This window comes from Ochotona princeps, chromosome 16, assembly GCF_030435755.1.
Source record: "Ochotona princeps isolate mOchPri1 chromosome 16, mOchPri1.hap1, whole genome shotgun sequence".
NCBI classification, from domain to species: domain Eukaryota; kingdom Metazoa; phylum Chordata; class Mammalia; order Lagomorpha; family Ochotonidae; genus Ochotona; species Ochotona princeps.
Window position 1 is genome coordinate 26040581 of NC_080847.1, and position 18132 is coordinate 26058712.

The following is an 18132-nucleotide window of genomic DNA, read 5'->3' on the forward strand; positions in this document are numbered from 1 at the left end:
CTCCTTTCTCACCCCATTAAGGAAAAAAATGTGTACCACACAAAAGTCAGATTATAGTGGAGACTAGTTAATTGGCTCATACCCCAGTTCATTTCCCATAGTTTCAGTGTGTCTGCCTTTTCTTTTTTAAAATCTACATTATGTGGAGATATAAAATAAGTCCATTTACAAAGACACATTTAGCTCTAAAATGTGTTATCCTAGCCAATATGTTCATAGATGAACTGCATTTTTTTTGCACAGCGTGTTTCCTTATTCATGGTGAAAGGAGGTTCCGAGCTCCTCGTGGGGGACTGGAGTGAGACACAGTGAGATCTGTCCCTGGCACGTTCTCTGGAGTACTCAGGACATGCTCCGTCTCATCACTGAAATGCTGTGTTCCTCATGACTCTGTCCCAGGTACAGTTCCAGGTTCTGCCTTGCAGCCAAGTTTCTCATTTGATTGGCTTTACCAGTGCTTTGTTATTTGGACCTTGTACTGTGTTCTTGATGAGCACCCTACCGTGAATGACCAAGATGTATGCTGAGCCAAAGTCATTTTCTGCAAGTAATGCATCTAGAGTGTGAAGCTGCTGATAAGTAAAATAGAATATTATGGTACAAACAGAATAGGTGCTCCCTGCTCCTCCCCTCTGGCCCAGAAGACATTCACAAAGGACTGGCCATTAGCCCTTCAGACAGAGCTAGCCTTGTGTCTACAACCTACCAGGTGGCATTTCTTACAGCACACAGGCTTAACCATCCCAATCAAGGTCAAGTATCACTGCTCCTGAGAGGTCTTCGGCAACACTTCTTGCTGGATTTACTTCTTCATTCTCTATTCTGCTATGTCCTTCACTGATGAAGCATCAGTGTGATTTAGTCCTTGTAGGAAACACACTAGCAAGACATTCAGTAATATCCCCCAGTGATGGCATTATTGCTCTCCCAGTCCTTTCAATCCTTATCTCTTATCCAGGAAAACAGTTCAAAGTTAATGCTAATGGGTGTTTAACAACTCTCTGCACTTGCTAGTCACTCTTTCATAAACAGAGAGCAGAATTTGAGCGTATTGCCTTGAGAGAAAACAGTGTCTAGCTGGAACTTAGTAACATTGTTTTCTTCTCGAGGTAGCTTCTGCTTATGGGAAGGGAATACCAGTGTTCCTTCTGCTTACAGCACAGATCTTCCTTTAAAAGTGAAAATATTGAAGTTAGAAAAGGAGTTAATAGGAAATACTATGTGGCAGAGAAGGAGCTCTGAGAGTTTAGCAAGCACCATGAATAACTAGTTTAAGAAACACAGATCTAGGACTTACATGCTGACGCAGAGACTGGAAGTTCTCTGTAGATGTATGTGTGGTCACCCCGGACCACATTTTGAAAGGTAGATACAAGAAGTGCAGCAGGAAGACTTACGATGGGAGCCAAACAAATTGCTTTTCCAATGTGTGACATTCTTCAATTTTTTTCTTTCACTTTTGAACTCACATTCTAATGTTTCCTTACAGTCTTAAGGATCAGAGTTTGCCAGTTTTGTCAGGGTTTGCCTTATGACATTTGTGCTTGAAATTCAGAAGTTTAGGAGAACTATACTTTTACAGTGATTTCATGTGGCTTATAAAAGCTGTTTTAATTTTATAAAAGATTTATTTATTTGTATTGGCATGTCATATATGGAGACAGGAGGAGAGACAGAGAGGAAGGTCTTCCGTCCAATGATTCACTCCCCAAGTGGATGCAACGGCAGGAGTTGAGCTAATCTGGAACTAGCAGCCAGGAGCCAAGAGCCAGGAACCAGGAGTTTCCTCCGGATCTCCCACATGGGTGCAGAGTCCCAAGGCTTTGGGCCATCCTCAATTTCTTTCCCAGGCAACAAGCAGGGAGCTGGATGGGAAGCAGGCCCACCAGGACAGAAACCGGAGCCCATATGGAATTGCATTATGTGCAAGGCAAGGGCTTTACCTGCTAGGCTACCGTGCCAGGCCCAAAACTTGTTTTCAGTTTTTAAAAGTTCATTTTCACCTCTTTTAGGGCAGGGAGAGGGAGCTTTTCTATCTGTAAGCTCGCACCCCAAATGTCTGCAACAGCCAGAAACAGGCCAGGTTAAAACCGATTCATTTGGACGCTCCTATGGGAATGGCAGGGACCAAAGGACTTGAACTATCTGCTGTTGACTTGCAGGATGCAGTATCAGGAAGTTGGATTCTATGCAGAGGTGCCAGGACTCAACGCTCTCATACAGATGCAAGCATCCCAAGCTGCAGTGCAACTGGCTGTGCCACAGTGCCAGCACCTGGTCTTCTGTTTGTTTATTTGTTTTTCCTTTAGCAGAGTTCAGTCATGGACCCTGCTGTAAATGATGGCAACAAGGCTGACCTCTAGGGCTAGCTGTCTTGTAGAAGGTTCCCTGGAGAACACAGACACAACACAAGTATCAGATGCCTTAGGGTGTGTTGAAATCTGTCCGTATATGAGCACCAAGTGGTATGCTCAAAGGAAGTCTAGCCTTTAGAAGTTAATAGTACAATTTGGTATAGTGTGATGTGCTCCTGTTATAGGTAGAAGCAAAGATTTGATCCTAATCACATGTTATTTAATATTCACATATTAGTTTGGGTTTTTCTCCCAAGAAAATCTTAACCTCCTGAAGCTCAGGGACTTTGTTTTATTCCTTTGAGCCCGGGCTGTACTTGCAGGAAGCAGAAGGTTATGCCTGCTCTGTATCTTCCCTGAATCTTCTCTGCTGATTGGAGTTCTCTAATGTCCTTTCAGGGACTTGCCTTTTGACTTGTCTTCCATAAACTTAAAAAAAAAAGGCCTTCGTTTTATTTGAAAGACAGAGGGTGACAGTGTTCTCTGAGTCTCCCTTGCTGTTTGACTCCAAAAATGTCCATAACTGGGGCTGGACCAGGCCAAAGCTGGCAGCCATGACCAGCTGGATCTCCCAGGTGGGTAACAGGACTCAGCAACTTGCACCATCACCTGCGGCCTCCCAGGGTGTGCCTTAACCAGATGCAGGACTCAAATCCAGGGACTCCGATATGGGATGCTGGCATTCCATGCAACATTGTTTCATCCCTAGGTCAACACCCACCCCTCCTGCAGCTTTAGGAAGGACCTCACCTAGCATGTCAGGAGGTGATGTAGTATCTGCAGCTGGGAAGAAAGTCTTGTTAGTAATTAGAATTGCCACCTTGAGGGGGCTACTTTGTCTTTCCAAGTCTAAGTTTCCTTTCTGCATCTAAAGAGACAGCATCAGTTACAATGTCTGCTTGTTCTCAATTCCTTCCCAAGATCACCTCCACCAGCAACAATAACCATATTTCCATTTCTTGACACACTCATGGGAACCTGAAAATGTCTTCCTTGGGAGTTGATATTTCTATGAAGTTGTTGTTGTTGTTGTTGTTGTTGTTTTGTCTGTATTGATTGAGGGAAGTATTTCTCTGAGTTGTTTGGAGAGCTACGGTTTCTTTCTTGTTTCGGCTTCCCACTAAAAAAAGCCTGACTTCCAGGAGACTTTGAGGGGCTGCCTGAACCTGCTGAATCCCCTTGAGGTCTTCATCCAAAGGTGCAATCTACCTGTACTGTCCTCACGCCTTCCCCGAGATCAATGACAGCCAGCCTATTCAATCACCTTTCAATTGGTGAGAAGCTTCTGTTATCTCCAAACCTTGGCTAAGTGGAGACATTCCAGGCCCCTCTTCCAGCTCCTGTTAATCACTTTGCTTATCACCATCTCCAGCTTTGCCCACCTCTTCCTACAAGCTTCCAGAACCCTCAGAACTTTGGTCCCAATAGAAAGGTTCTGAGCAGTGCTGTTGCTGCTGCCTTTTCGAGTGACGTGTAATTGGGTTCTGAAGAGCAAATGATGTCTTATGGTGCCAGGGGATGTTTTCAGACATCCTGTATATTCTTTTAAGAGAGTATTTATTTGAAAGTCAGTGAGAGAAAGGCACAGAGAAGTCTCCCACTTGTTGGCTCATCCCCTATCCCCTTCACATGCTTATAGCATCCAGGGCTATACCAGGCCAAAGCTGGGAGAGTGGTACCTCATCCCCATCTCTCATGTGGGAGGCAGGAACCTGTGTCCGTAAGTCCTTTCTTGCTCCCTCCAGACTTACATGTTGGAGGCAGTGAAGTGAAAGTGGAGCTGGGACTCGAACCAGGAACTCCAGGATGAGGTGTGGGCATCCCAAGTGATGTCTCAGCTGCTTCCCCAAATGCTGACCCCTTACGTGTTTCTTGAGCTTATACTGTGTGCTGTAAGCACTGCACTGCTCAAGCCACTCCTCCAATACCCAGTTCCCTCAGGCTGGAGAAGGGAGAACTCAATTTCAGCAACCACTTCTGATTCTCACCTTGCTCACTCTCCTGTCTGTGCTGTATACGGTGCACCTGCTCACCTTGCTAGGGCAATTCCAGGATGTCTCCAGGTCACTAGGACATCTGGGTATTGGAAATATCTATCTCAGGTTTCCCAAAATCTCTTTGAGACATGATTTGTTAATCTTCTGGGAGTGATTTCTTAAGAGGAAGCTTTAATTTGACATGTGATTCATCCTTCATAAACCCTTCCTGATCATTCCGCCCATGGTAGCAGCTTATTTTAGGCTGCAGACCTGAGGAGTGTCCATGAAATTTCAACACTCCACATAATCTCAAGTTACAGCGATTCTGCCAGGCTCTACTTTGAGGGTCTCCAGAATCAACAGTGTAGCCTGTGAACAATAGGCAGCTCTGCCTTAGTTTCAGAATGCTAAGTCACCTTGCCTGTGCTGTGTTTGCATGATGCGAGTGGAAACCATGTCACTGGTCCTGTGATTTGTGCTATTTGATGACACTTCTCTCCTAAGCAGGGAGATTTTGTTACATTTTTTGTAATCCTCCTGGTACTTGGCTCACTGTTTGGTATGCAATAAATACTCAGTGAATGTTTTGACAATTGAATTTTGAAGCAGAGACTTTCTTGGATGACTGTTGACAATCTCCTAGCTTCTTGATAAAGTTAAACTTTATGTTATTGAATTTCTATCAAAGGCATTGCAAGCTGGTTATTGATTTAAGGGAAAAAAAATCCCTACTGCTTGATATTTACCGTTCCACTGAAATGTGAGCTATGATAGCCAGATGTAACACAGAAGTCACATGGATCCCCCTTTTGAAATTAGTTATTAAAATATAAGAACAATAACAGGTGGGGATCCTGTGGGAATTTAGCTAGCGTCAAACAACAACTAATTGCACCATCCTGAGGAAATCTAGAACCAATTACATAATTTGGGAGAAATCATATCAATATCTTATTGATATGTATCATATCAATATCAAGCCCACTTTCTTCAATCTTCCCACTCCAAATTTATTCACCCACACTGTTTTGTGAATCTAGCAACATTCCTGAGAGCTAGAATAGCTGACTACACATCACATGGGCAGCACAGTTCGTTGCCTTAGTGGACACAACCATCTCACACCTTCATTTGCTCCTTCTCTCTGCGTCAGTGAAAAACACACTTCGTTCTTTCACTTGTCCCACAAGGGACCTTTTCATTCATATTCTCACCCTTTTCAATCCAAAGCATTTTTCCAATCTCCTTTTTTGCAAGTGCCAGTAAAATGGAAATCTCTCCATCTGCTGGCACAGAACATGGGTCTCCCATCGTCACTGTGAACTTGAAATGCAGTTGCTGTCACCTGCAACTCTAGTACTTGAAAGGCCTGTATGTCAAAACTGGGGTGAAACCTGTGGACTAAGGGAAACACCAAATGCCAACAAGAGGAAGGAGCTGATCGTTAGCATGCTGACTTCATCAGAATGTTGTTCAATAACTTCTTCCTGTGACATTTGCTGCATTGGGTAGGGTCTAGGACATCTGCAGAGCCTGCAGCATGACATCCATAGAGCCATGTGTTCAGGGTTAAGGTCTTAGGCAGGAGCAATTAAGTGCCTTAGCTTTGATGGATTTGTCCCTTTACTTCCTACCTGCACCTTGAGAAAATTTGGATGTTTGCCATAAAAGTTGTATAGCCAGTCTGGGTCAGGGACTCCAGAGAGCAGGTTGTATTAAAACAAGTACAGTAATTAGAGGCCCTTTTATTTACCCATCAGAAATAACTTTCCGCCCCCAAAATGGTGTAGAATCCCAACTCAAAAGACTTATAGCTCAAAATTTATTGTGTGCAAGTGCAGCAGTCTCTGGTTCCACAGCGTGAGTCAAATGAAGGGTGCTGGATAAATGCTTGTACATGATGATGCGCCGACAACAGCAGCACAGCTCTATGCTTGACTGCAGCATGGTGCTGACTCACGTTCCTTAGGTGAAACCTGATGGCTCTGCAAGCATTCCTCACCGCAGCTCTCAAGGAGCACCTGATCCCAGCTGCCAAGCAGCCCCACAGAATCATGTTGCAGGTGCAGAGTGAGGTGCACAAGTAAAAGGCTGCAAGTTGCCTTGTGGGTAAAATGAAGTGTGAGGTCCATATGGTTACTGAACTCCATGTCAACCCAAGGAATGTATTGGGTCATGGAATCTTCAGGGTTAAATTCTTTGGATCTGGGACTCGGCAAGCTATGCCCTGTGTGCCAAATCTGGCCATGGCCTATTTTTTCACAGTCTGTATTCTAAGAAGGATTTTTACATTTTGCCCATAAAAAAGAGTCTGAAACAGAAAAATTATGTCACCTGCTAAGTCTAAAATAGTCCATCATAGGGAAAGTTTGCCAAGTCCCACTGTACACCAAGGGCATTCAGTCTTGGGTGTAAGCTAGGACGGCCTAAGGACTCTTTAGCAGCAAAATAATACAGAGAGATAAAGGACATTGCCACCGAATAGGGAAAAAATGGTTTTCTTCTGTGTTACAATCAACACAAAGCACTTAGATGATCAAATGTGAGATCCACACCAGTTATCTCAGGACACCAACCGGGTGTCCTGTAATTCAACTCAATTCTGACGCTTAACAGTTTGGCCCAGTCCCTCTAGGTTTCCCTTCCTTCCAATGTTGGTCACCAGTCTGGGTAGTCACCTGTGCCTCTGACCCATGGACTGGAGACCAGAGGCTCCCACAGTCATACCCTCCCCCAGCTCCCAGTTTGATCATTTGCTAGAATGGCTCACGGAAGTCAGGGACAATTTACTTTCTGGATTACTGGCTCCTTATCAAGGGCACATATAATTCAAAAACAGCCAGATCAAAGCAATAGACTGAGGGGAACTGCTTCTCCGTTCTCTCTGGGCTTACCATCTTTCCACAACCTCCACACGGTCAATGTCCCAGAAATTCTCTGCACCGCTTCTGCCAACATATTTTATGGAGTTTTTTTTTTAAGATTTATTTAATTTTATTGGAAAGTCAGATGTATGGAGAGGAGTAGAGACAAGAGGAAGATCTTCTGTCCATTGATTCACTCCCCAAGTGACCGCAATGGCTGTAGCTGTGCTTGCCGATCCAAAGCCAGGAGCCAGGAGCCTCTTCCAGATCTCCCATGTGGGTGCAGGGTCCCAAGGCTTTGGGCCGTCCTCGACTGCTTTCCTAGGCCACAAGCAGGGAGCTGGATGGGAAGCAGGGCTGCTGGGATTAGAACAGGCACCCATATGGGATTATGCCACATGCAAGACGAGGACTTCAGCCGCTAGGCTACTGCACCGGGTCCTATGGAGGTTTCTTTACCTAGGCATGATTGTTTAAATCATTGGCCAGCGGTGGTTAGTTCAACCTCTAGTCCCTTTTCCTTCCCAAGAGGTTAGACAAGTGGGACCAAAACTTCTAAACCTCCAGTCCCTGTACACCAAAGTCACTCCATTAACATAAACTCAGTTGTATTTGAAGTGGGTTTGTTATAATAACAAGAGACGTACCTTTCAACTTTGTTGGCTCTTACCTTTTAAGAAATCATAAGAGTTCTAGGAATTCTGTGTCAGGAGCAGGGACCAGGACTAAATTTACTGTAATATTTTGCTGTAAATCACAATATTCTAACCAGTGACCTCTAAACTGAAAGCTACAAAATGTCTTTTGCATTTTTGTACAATTGTACAGACAATTTTGAAGTTTCCACTCTTGAGAGTGATGCAACTTTTTAATTTTTAAAAGAAGCTCATTCAGAGACCCTGGCACAGTAACTAAGAGTAAGTATAGTATCAGGTTTTCATTGGACTAATCACAGACAGCTTCATTTTTTTTTACAGTACTAATATAAATAGTAGGGGTTTTGTGTATTCCATAGGTGCAGTGCCAGGAACACTGCACTATCCCCCTTATTACCTTTCCTTCCTCCCCTCTTGGCATCAGTTTTTACAGACATGATTTTTTTCAAAAGATTTATTTATTCTTATTGAAAAGTCAGAATTACAGAGAGAAGTAGAGACAGAGAGAAAGCTCTTCCATCTGCTGGTTCACTCCCAATTGGCAGAAGCAGCTGGAGCTGAGCCAATCTGAATGTAGGAGCTCTTTCAAGTCTCCCACGTGGGTGCAGGGTCCCAAAGCTTTGGATTGTCCTCTTCTGCTTTCCCGGGCCACAAGCAGGGAGCTGGATGGGAAGTACATCAACCAGGACACAAACTGATACCCATATGGGATCCTAGTGCATGCAAGGCAAGGACTTTAGCCTCTAGGCTATGGTGCCAGGTCTCATCTCAGGCATAATTTTAATGCATTCAATATTCACAGTTTTGATTTGCCACTATCAGGAAGGCTCAGTTCCACTGGAATGTGGACATGGACTAAAGATAACAGACATGTCCCAAAAGTATCTGTTTCATTCCTATACATATTTTTATTGTAAATTAGCTCCTACACATTAAAAATTTGTGTTTTTGAGACCAGATTTTTTTTTCACTGAGCATAATTTTCTCCAGTTGCATTCATTTTGTTGTGGAAGACTGTTGTTGTTTATGACTGTATAGTATTCCATGGTGTATCTCCACTACATTTTCTTTATTTAAGTCATCCGTTGATGGACACCTGCATCATTTCCCCATCTTAGCTATTGCACATTGAGCTGCAATAAACATGGAGGTACAAATAACTCATACGTTGGCTTCATTTCATTGGGGTGAATTCCCCAGAATGGGATGGCTGGATCATATGATAGTTTTATTTTCTCTGAGGGCTCTCCATACTCTCTTCAATAATGATTGTGCTAGTTTACATTGCCAACATGCCTCTGTTTCCAGAAGGGATGTCTAGGGACAGGACTGAGAAATTGAAAGCCCCCAAGAATGTGTCTCTTTTGCCAAGAAAAGATCTGAAGAATTACCATAGAGCACTATTGTACTCACATCTGATCACCACATCATGTACCCCTGTACACGGATTCTTGCAGCAACCCTCAAAACTAAATGATCATGAGGCTTAAAAAATGTTAAAGCATCCACCCAAGATTATCTGGTTATCAAGTGGCAGAAGTGAGATTGGAACCAGAGTGTGCTGGGCTGTGTCTGTTTCAGGAGAACAAATGGTAACCTCAGTAGATCATGTTGGCGGTGGATAGGGAACACTATGGGAGCCACAGAGGCTGAAAATCTGGGGCCTTCCTGATGAATATCCTGGAGAGGAATAAGGGGCATCCAGTTAAAACCTGTCACTCACCTGTAGGATTTTTGTGGTTTTGTAGGCTTGGACCACTTCTATAAAATGCCACCCACAAATCTCTGTTGTGGCAGCCATGTAACATCGATAAATGTGCACCAACTCCTGGCCTGAAGGTAAGGAAAGGTGAAATGCAACCTCAGTGAGGTTCACTGGAGGTGTCCTACACAGAGCTATTGCTGAATTTGTTGGAGGAAAGTGAGCCTCAAAGAGGTGAACTCACTTGGAGTGACTTGGATGTTAAGGGGGGTAGTGTCCAGGGAGTGTGTTCCCTCCGTGACAACCCCTCTGCCTTGCTGGAAGCCAGGTATGGGGGGCCTGAGTCGAAGTGGTTCCCTTTGGTTTCTGCAGCCATTGCTCTGGAAATCCCTGAAGGTTCTTCTCAATAAAGGGGCAGCCTGATGATGCTGTCTGGGGTTGAGCTGTCCTTCCTGGAGCCTCGGCAGTCTGATCTCGGCTGAAGATTTTTTCCCCTTCAGGAGGCCCAACTGCTGCCACATTGTCAATTGCTAGCTGGTTGCCATGGATACAGGTCTCAAGAGGGATCTGCTTTTCTCCCTTCCTGAATGAGGAGGAATAGAGAGCTTTGTGTGGGGCAACACGTCTCCCTTTGTGGCCAGGAGGAGGACTGGCTTTGGCTGATGGGGCTGGTACAGTGTTACCCAAGGACCCCAGTCTTTGTCAGCCTCACATTGCCAGTTTTTTCATTCTGGAGAGCAACTGTTCTCATTTGTTGGAGAACACATGCTTTCTCCCTTTTTTTCTTTTCTTTTTTTTTTTTTGGACTGTTAGAGTATGCTTTCTTTTATGACATGATGATGATGGTCGAGAGAATGATTTAAAAGACGTCACCACTTGGTAAAGTTTGATTAGACAACAGGGTGTTTCATGATATTTCATGACGCTGATTGAAAGGAGTCTTGTAAGAGTGAGTTCCTACTGCTTCATTCCGTTTATTTAAAATTCCAGGAAGAGGAAACTAATCTAGAGTGACAGATATCAGATCAATGGTTGCTAAGGAATGCGTGGAGGGAGGGGGCGGATATAAAGGGGCATGAGGACTTTTTTCAGGGAGATGAAAATGTGATCTTGATTGTCACGATAGGTTCACCGGTATCCATGTACTTCAAAACTGATTCAATTATTTATTTTAAATCTATGCCATTTATGGTATTTTGGTTAGACGTCAGAAAGGTTGAAACAAGGTGACAACTTTTTTGTTGGCCCTTTCTTTTTACTTGATTTTTGCAATTTGAGCCAATGAGAGAAAATCAAAGTCTGGAAGGCACAAGACCCTGGTTGCAGAACTTCTAAATACAACCACACGTGTCATGTTGGCTCCTTAGACTCCTAAGTCACTCTTCTTCCCACCCTCACCCACAGGCTCCCTATTACAGAGAGAGATTCCACAGGCTAATTGGGACCTAAGGTATCTGGAGACTTAGTGAGGCTTAAGTGTGTTGACATCATAGAAAGAATGTCTACATATGAGTCTTACCAACTCTTAGTGGTAGAATTGTAAGCTTCAAGGTATCTTGTTAAACGAATACTCTGAGGCTCTTCAGAAGTGTGTTTGACAAAACTCTGTCAGATGCTGGAATTAATGATGAATTCTGTGTTCCTGGAGTCCCTTATTTTCATATTTAGACTTACTACACTTATTTCTGGTTCCATATATGTGTGTATGTGTGTGATTTATGTTTTGTATATATATGTATATACATACATACATATATATATATATATAATTGCTTTAAAATGCAACCTTAACTCACAAAGACAATGTCTAAATGGATAGTGTTGAGTAACAGTGTCTTCGCAGGCATACTACGCATTGATTGTATTCCTTTATCACTTTATCACCTACTATAAGTTCATAATGTATATTTTCAGAACTTTTCCAGGAACTGGTGATAAAATGAAAGTTAGGCATAATTTTCTTGGGGGCCTTAACAATGTAGTAGCGATTATAGCAAAGTAAGAGGCCATTGATAAGAAAACAGGTATATGCTAAGCTATTGGCAGGCACAGGAAAACAGGACCTGGGCCAGCTAGTCATTGGCTTGTCAGCAAGAAATCAGGGACAAGTAGTGAGGCGGGAGAAGGACTTTCTCTGATCTTAGTGCATTTGTGAGACTGAAAGCATTATTGTTTTGCGGGAAGATGAACCTAGAAAAAGATTTAGGGACTAGAGTGCCTGTTTAAGACACTGTAAGGAAAGGCTTTGTCATATGAATAATAGACAGTCTTTGTGGGACTCAAGCAGGACAGGGTGGAAAACAAAAGTTTGGGAAAACAAAAGAGATGCTTGAAAGGCATAAAAGCATTATTAATGAAACTAACCCAACAGAGTGATTGGCTATAAAAGTGGAAATCACAGAGATCAGTTAACTAGGAAGGGTGCCCAAGGCTTGTTCTTAAGTAACTGCATGACTTTGTTAATGGACAGTGGGTTCAAGTTTTTGTAGTATAAGAAGAGATCCTGGGTTCAGCTTGGGACACATATGTGGAGACGGTGGCGTCAAAGATATGTCTCAGAGGGAAGTCCAGTTTATGGGTCTCAAGCTCAGGAAGTGGGTCTAGCCTGCATATAGCAATTTTGGCACGTGGATGGGGTTGGGAGTCAGAGGTAGAGGATAAAATAGTACATGCTTATTAAATTTAATTGTTGATGTTAGATTGTTTAAGTCAAATCTTAGCCATGTTTCACAAGTAACCGCACAGTGGGGAAAGAAATCCTTAGCATGGGCCCAGTTTGACTGAGAACTTCTTCTCTGATTGTGAAGACGGGCACGGCGATTGAACACAGAGATGGGGAGTCTGGATTAGAGTGACCCAAGACTCAGTCCTTCAGTCTTTATCTGATTAGAACTCTGGAAACTATTCCTTCATGAGTGTTCCTCCTGCGCATAATACCCACCTATGTGAGAGCTCTTTTAAAACCTTGGCGGAGGCTATATTTACACATCTGTTTCCTCCTGTGCCTTAAGTCTCTTGAGGCCTGGTACCAGCATGGCTTATTTAAGCTCTGGCATGAAGCGAAGGATTGATAAAACTAATTGGTACTAAAGATACCTGAAGACTTAATGACTCGAAAGGATGTCTACCTTGGATAAAGATTTCCTGGTTATGAGACAGGAGCCACCTGAAAGCATTCGTCTCTGGTGGTGGAATTTTAAGCTCCAAGGTGACTGGTCAAAGTCACACTTGGAGGAATTTCCTCCATGGTGTATTTGACTTGCTGACATGCTTGCTTTTCACAGCTCCGTGTTGCATTTTGTAGCCTCCTGGTCTTGACTTCATCTCTGTCATCTGCATACGCACAAGGGCCAAGTTAAATAGAGAGTTCCTTCTTTGCAGCTGAAGAGAGAATTTTACTTGTTCTCCCATAGGAAGGAATTAAGGATTGTTGTAGCATGTGCTGAATGCAAAATCTTTAGGCATGTCCTTGTTGTGTATTCTAAATCTAAGCCACTGGACAGATGTTTCTCTTGAATTTTGTGCAAAGATCTAGGAGATATCTTTCAATTGGCTCATGGACTCTTCTTTTCCTTAGCTTGTCAGACCAAATACTTGTTTCCAAGATTACCCAGAAAAGAAAGGTCACCGAAGATCTCTCTCTCTCTCACTCTCTTTAATCAAATGTTGAAATACAGAAAGTCATTGTCTATCTGTGTTCACATTTAATTTTAAGGCAGCTATTTTTGTGTTTACAGCTTGTATTAATTAATTAATTTAGGGCATGATGAAAAAGGTTTGTGTGTAATGAGTGGATTTCATAATGAGCCCAATTTATGTAGGGATTTCTTATTCATTCAACAGTAGAGAACATTCAATTATTTTACAAGCGATGCTGATAAATCATTTGACAAATACGTCTCAGCCTTTTAAAATAATTTTTATTTCCTGTGATTTCAATTGTCTCCGCATTTTTTCCTCGTAAATAGTTGAAGAGTAAGCACATTTTCAAAGAGCTGTAGGGAGGCTAAGATGCCAGTTGCATTTTAACGATATAGGGCATTATCGTTCTTACTGTAGCCAATTCTCTTTTAAATCATTGCACTTTCTGCTCTAGCCTCCAGCTATAGAATTCTTTTCAAGCTGGCAGTGAACTTGGCAGGTTGCCAGAAGAAATATAAAGGTGTTTTGGTCCACCAAAGTATTTTGAGTGGTTCTTAGTGATACAGTTTTCTTCAGTACATCTGCAAAACATTTTTCTGAAGTGAATTTTCATGTGAAAAGCCTCCTTAATCATCACCAGTATTGTTTGTTTCAATGCAGTTATTTAAGTGCCCCCCTGGGTGCCTACAAAATAAACAAGGGAATCTTCTAAAGAGTTCTAAAAGTGGCAGGTGCTGAGGCTGTGCCCTATTCACTTAGTTTGCAATGACATTTTTGTGCTAATCTATAGACAAACAAGAGACAGGTGACACACCGAATCATGCAGAATGCACAAGAGAAGACGGTCTCAGCCAATGGGGTCAGCTCTAGATAAGACGCTTTGCAGGCAAATGTATGCAAGAAGCAACTGCTTTTTCACCTCGTGCTGTTTGCATTCTGGCTGTAAAAAATCTGATATTTAAACTTGAAATGCTAGCTAAACTTTTTGACTTTAAATGAAAACAAAAGGAGTTTCAAGATTAACTTATCTGTGACAATGTGTGAATATCACACATCAGTGTGTGTTGACACGTGTGCACACACTCGCACAGATGTGCATTTACATTTAAAGAAAACAAATACTAAGGTTGAGCCTTAAAAGTTATTTTACAAAGTTGCTAATTTGGGCCATGAATTCAACCTACAACTGTCTGATTTTTCACAATAGATCACCATATTTACCAACCGAACAACAGCACAGATGATGGAATTTAGGAAATAAAGGATTAAAGACATTTTTATAATTTTTATTGATTGTCATGTATATGAAATAGGTCTGTTCTAGCTGACTGTAATCAGTTGAATCAGCCATTGATTAAAAGCTCCTTATTGGAAATTGATTTCATTAAGCTTAACGAAGACACATTTTTACCTTTTTAAAAAGTAGTCCTACCCATAAATTGTGACACAGAGAGCTTTGCAGAAGATATTTTTTCAAAAGCTTTATTTTTTAAAATGAGGCATACCAATTATAAATAATACTGAATGCAGACATACACTGCAGCATCATGAAAATATTCTGCACTGAAGGGTGGAGGTTTTGAGGCATTCATATGCTGCTTAGAAAAAGCTGAGCATTTTGCATATAATCCGTTTAAAAAATCCTCAGCAATGGCATTTTGTCCAGTCTTTTCTACCTTAAGAAGCCTAGGCTAGGTCCATTTTGATTATTATGATCAAGAAAAAGAAGCACTCACTCTGATGTGGTGAGATCTTAAGTATCACTAAATTTCAAACTCCGGCTCTATTGTTCAGGCTCAGCTGCCTCCATGGCAATCAGCTTTGGTTCACAAAAATGTATTATTTACCAAGTAGCTAATAGGAGGAAAGGAAACATACTTCTTCAAAGTAAACATGACAGTCCTGGAATGTAAGAACCAAAGACACTTGGCTATCTGTGTGTGTGATATTGGTTAAACATGACTGAGTTGAGAATGCACCAATCAAACATAGTAGTTATCAGCTTTGGTGTGAGATTTGTTTGTGATGGGGAAGAATCCTCTGCTAAAATCAGAAACGGCTGTCTGTTGATACAGCAGAAATATGTCAAAGGGCCCATTACTGTTGCTGGGAGGATTGTTACGTTTGGAGTATGATCAAGAAATTCAATCAAGTCGGTAATATACATTGGTTCAAAGAAAGGGATTGTTTAAATTTAGCCTCTATCAAGGTTGCAGTGGAAGTCTTTAGCTTTCGGATTCATAGCATGCTCCTTTTTTTCTGCTGAACATAATAGGACAATTGCATTACTTAGACACATGTAATGCCCCATATTGAGAGTGAAAGAGTAAGCCATGGGTCTCTTTGGCAATTTGATGAAAGGCAAATTTTTTTATGCACGTGTGTAACATCCACACACATATGTTATCATGGAAAGAAACATACAGGGCACATTTTAGAAGAAAAAAACCACCTTGAATTGAATCCTCATGCTTCCCAAGGAACAGCGGACCTGAAGTTAACAGCTCTGTGCAAAGCATTTCCAATATATAGTAATTAGAATGCAGAAGTTATATTTTGCTATTGCATATGAAACTCTGTTACATAGGTAGCCAATGTAAAATGCAAATAACTCCTTCAATTCTCACAAAGCCAGCATTTTGACACAATGAGTTATACTGCTGCCTGTGACACCAGCATCCTACATGAGCGCTGGTCTGAGTCCCCGCTGTTCAACTTCCAATCCATCTTGCTGCTCACATGCCTAGAAAAGCAGCAAGAAGACAGACCAAATGCATGGACCCCTGCTACCCATGATGGAGACCTGGTTGAAATTCCTGGTATGTGGTGAGTGAATCAGTGGATGGATGAGTAGTCCCTCTCTCTCTCTCTCTCTCTCTCTCTGTAACTGCTTTTCAAATAAATAGAACTCTTAAAAAGAAAAGAAAAAGAATTGTATGTGACTGTAACCAAGATAACTGGCATGACCACAAGGCTTCATACTTTTGAAACTGTGTTCCTATGTATAGCATCATAGAGCAAAAGCACATATTGTAGTATTATCTCTGCACTTTACAGAAGAATAAACAAATGTGGGAGCTAAGTGCCTGCCCTCGGGCCAGTGATCCCGAACTTTGTATTCCTGCTGCTTCATTGCTCTGACAAGGGCTTTATCTGACTCTATTAAATCCCTGTCAACCTTGACTTCTGTCTCAATAGACATTGGAAGTAGGTCTACAGTTTTGGCATACTCCACTTTTATTGTTTCCTATGATCTTTAAGTAAGTGATTTGATTTTAGACATTTTAGGATGATATTTGGGGAATTTAAATAGCTAAAAACAATACATCAGCTTTACCCTGACCTTGGTTATTACTTAACTCCCGTAGCTTCCTTTACATGTTGTTTCCAGAATAACCCCCCGAACAGTTTTTGTATTGGTTAATCATTTCAGAATACCCAGTATAAAAGTGAATTTGAATGGCAAATTTCCAACTGACTCAGATAAAATTAAAAAAAAAAAGGAATACAGCAAAGAATCAAAATTTGACACATGCAAATACCTAAGACAAATCTGACCCACACGATAAGACCTGCAGTCATTTCCCAGGAAAATGCTATTAAAAACTCATATTTCCTGGCTTCTTTCATTGACATATTACAGAAAGGTACTCATTTAGGAAAGCTAGAAAGCTTATCACAAATCACAGATCTTGAGGCAAGCATTTGGTGATCCCAATTGTGATGCTCAAATCCCATATTAGAGTGTGCGGACTCAGAACTTGGCTCTGCTCTGACTTCAGTTTCCTGCCCGAAGTCATACAGCCTTGGAGGCAGTAGGTGATGACCCAAGTGGAGGCCGTTCCACCCATGTGGGAGACCTGGAGTACCTGCCTCCTGACTTCAGCCGAGGTTCTCCCTTGAAGATGGTGTTGTCTTTTTCCAGGATAGTCTTGGATGCTGAGGAGTCAGTCGTGGTGTGGTCTATTGCTTTCACGGAGTTCAAGATACCATCTCGAAAAATGAAAAATCCAGCCAGCAATATGAAAGGTAATATAACCTCTTCCACATTTAGGATGTTTTACCATCTGCAAAATATTCTCACATTCATAATTTCATTTCATCCTTTTTAATGAAATCATTAAGCAGGAAGTTGGAATGAAATGTCACAGATGGGAGGATTTGTTACCAGCTAAATGCCCCAGGTAACTCAAATGACATGACTGTGATGGTTTTAAGACCCTCAAAGCTCTGGAGGTTCCCCAAAGTTACCCCAGGTTTTTAATCACATTCCATAGAGAGATTCAATCCTCAGCCACTATGGCCTGGTCTGGACCCTACTGTAAGAATGTCCTCTGCAGAGGGTTAGAAAGTAGCCCAGGTGACCCTTTGCTGTATTTTTGCTTAATTTTCCCCCTAAAATATGACAGAGCTCCTTGTCACCACTGGAATACCTACGCTTTTATGGAAGCATAATCTATGTCTCACATACTGACAATTTTTGGATACCATAGTCAACAGTGCCCACTTGTCATCTAGAATTAGGCTCCTCTCTGTATCTTCCATCTTGTAGTTTACTCCCCAGATGGCTGCAACAGCTAAGGCTGTATTAGGATAGTTTAAACCAAAGTCAGGAGCTCCAGCTGGGCTTCCTGCACAGGTGGCAGAACTCTGAGCACAGGAGTTATCACCTGTCACCTCCCAGGTGCATTAGCAGGAAATTGGTCAGCCAGGGCTGGAATCAGGCCCTCAGAGGTAGGATTGGGGTATCCCAAGTGGTGGCTGCATCTTCTTTTCTTCCCATTGCTTCCTTTTCATGCTAAGATCTCCACCCCAGGAGGGGCTCAAGGCTTGTCAGCATAACGGTCTATATTGGAGCTTGTCTGTAAATTGTGCCTGTGTGAGTTTGTCCCCAAATTACATTTGATGATCAGGACTTTGCCTTCTGCATATTTA

The 18132-nt window shown here is 42.1% G+C and overlaps 1 non-coding gene across 1 annotated transcript; it reads right to left on the minus strand.

Annotated features, from left to right (window-relative positions):
- Nucleotides 1-17595: 17595 nt before the first annotated feature.
- On the minus strand, nt 17596-17724 carry LOC118757721 (small nucleolar RNA SNORA1). Its single transcript, XR_004995334.1, has one exon. It is a non-coding gene; the product is annotated as a small nucleolar RNA SNORA1 (small nucleolar RNA).
- Nucleotides 17725-18132: the final 408 nt, after the last annotated feature.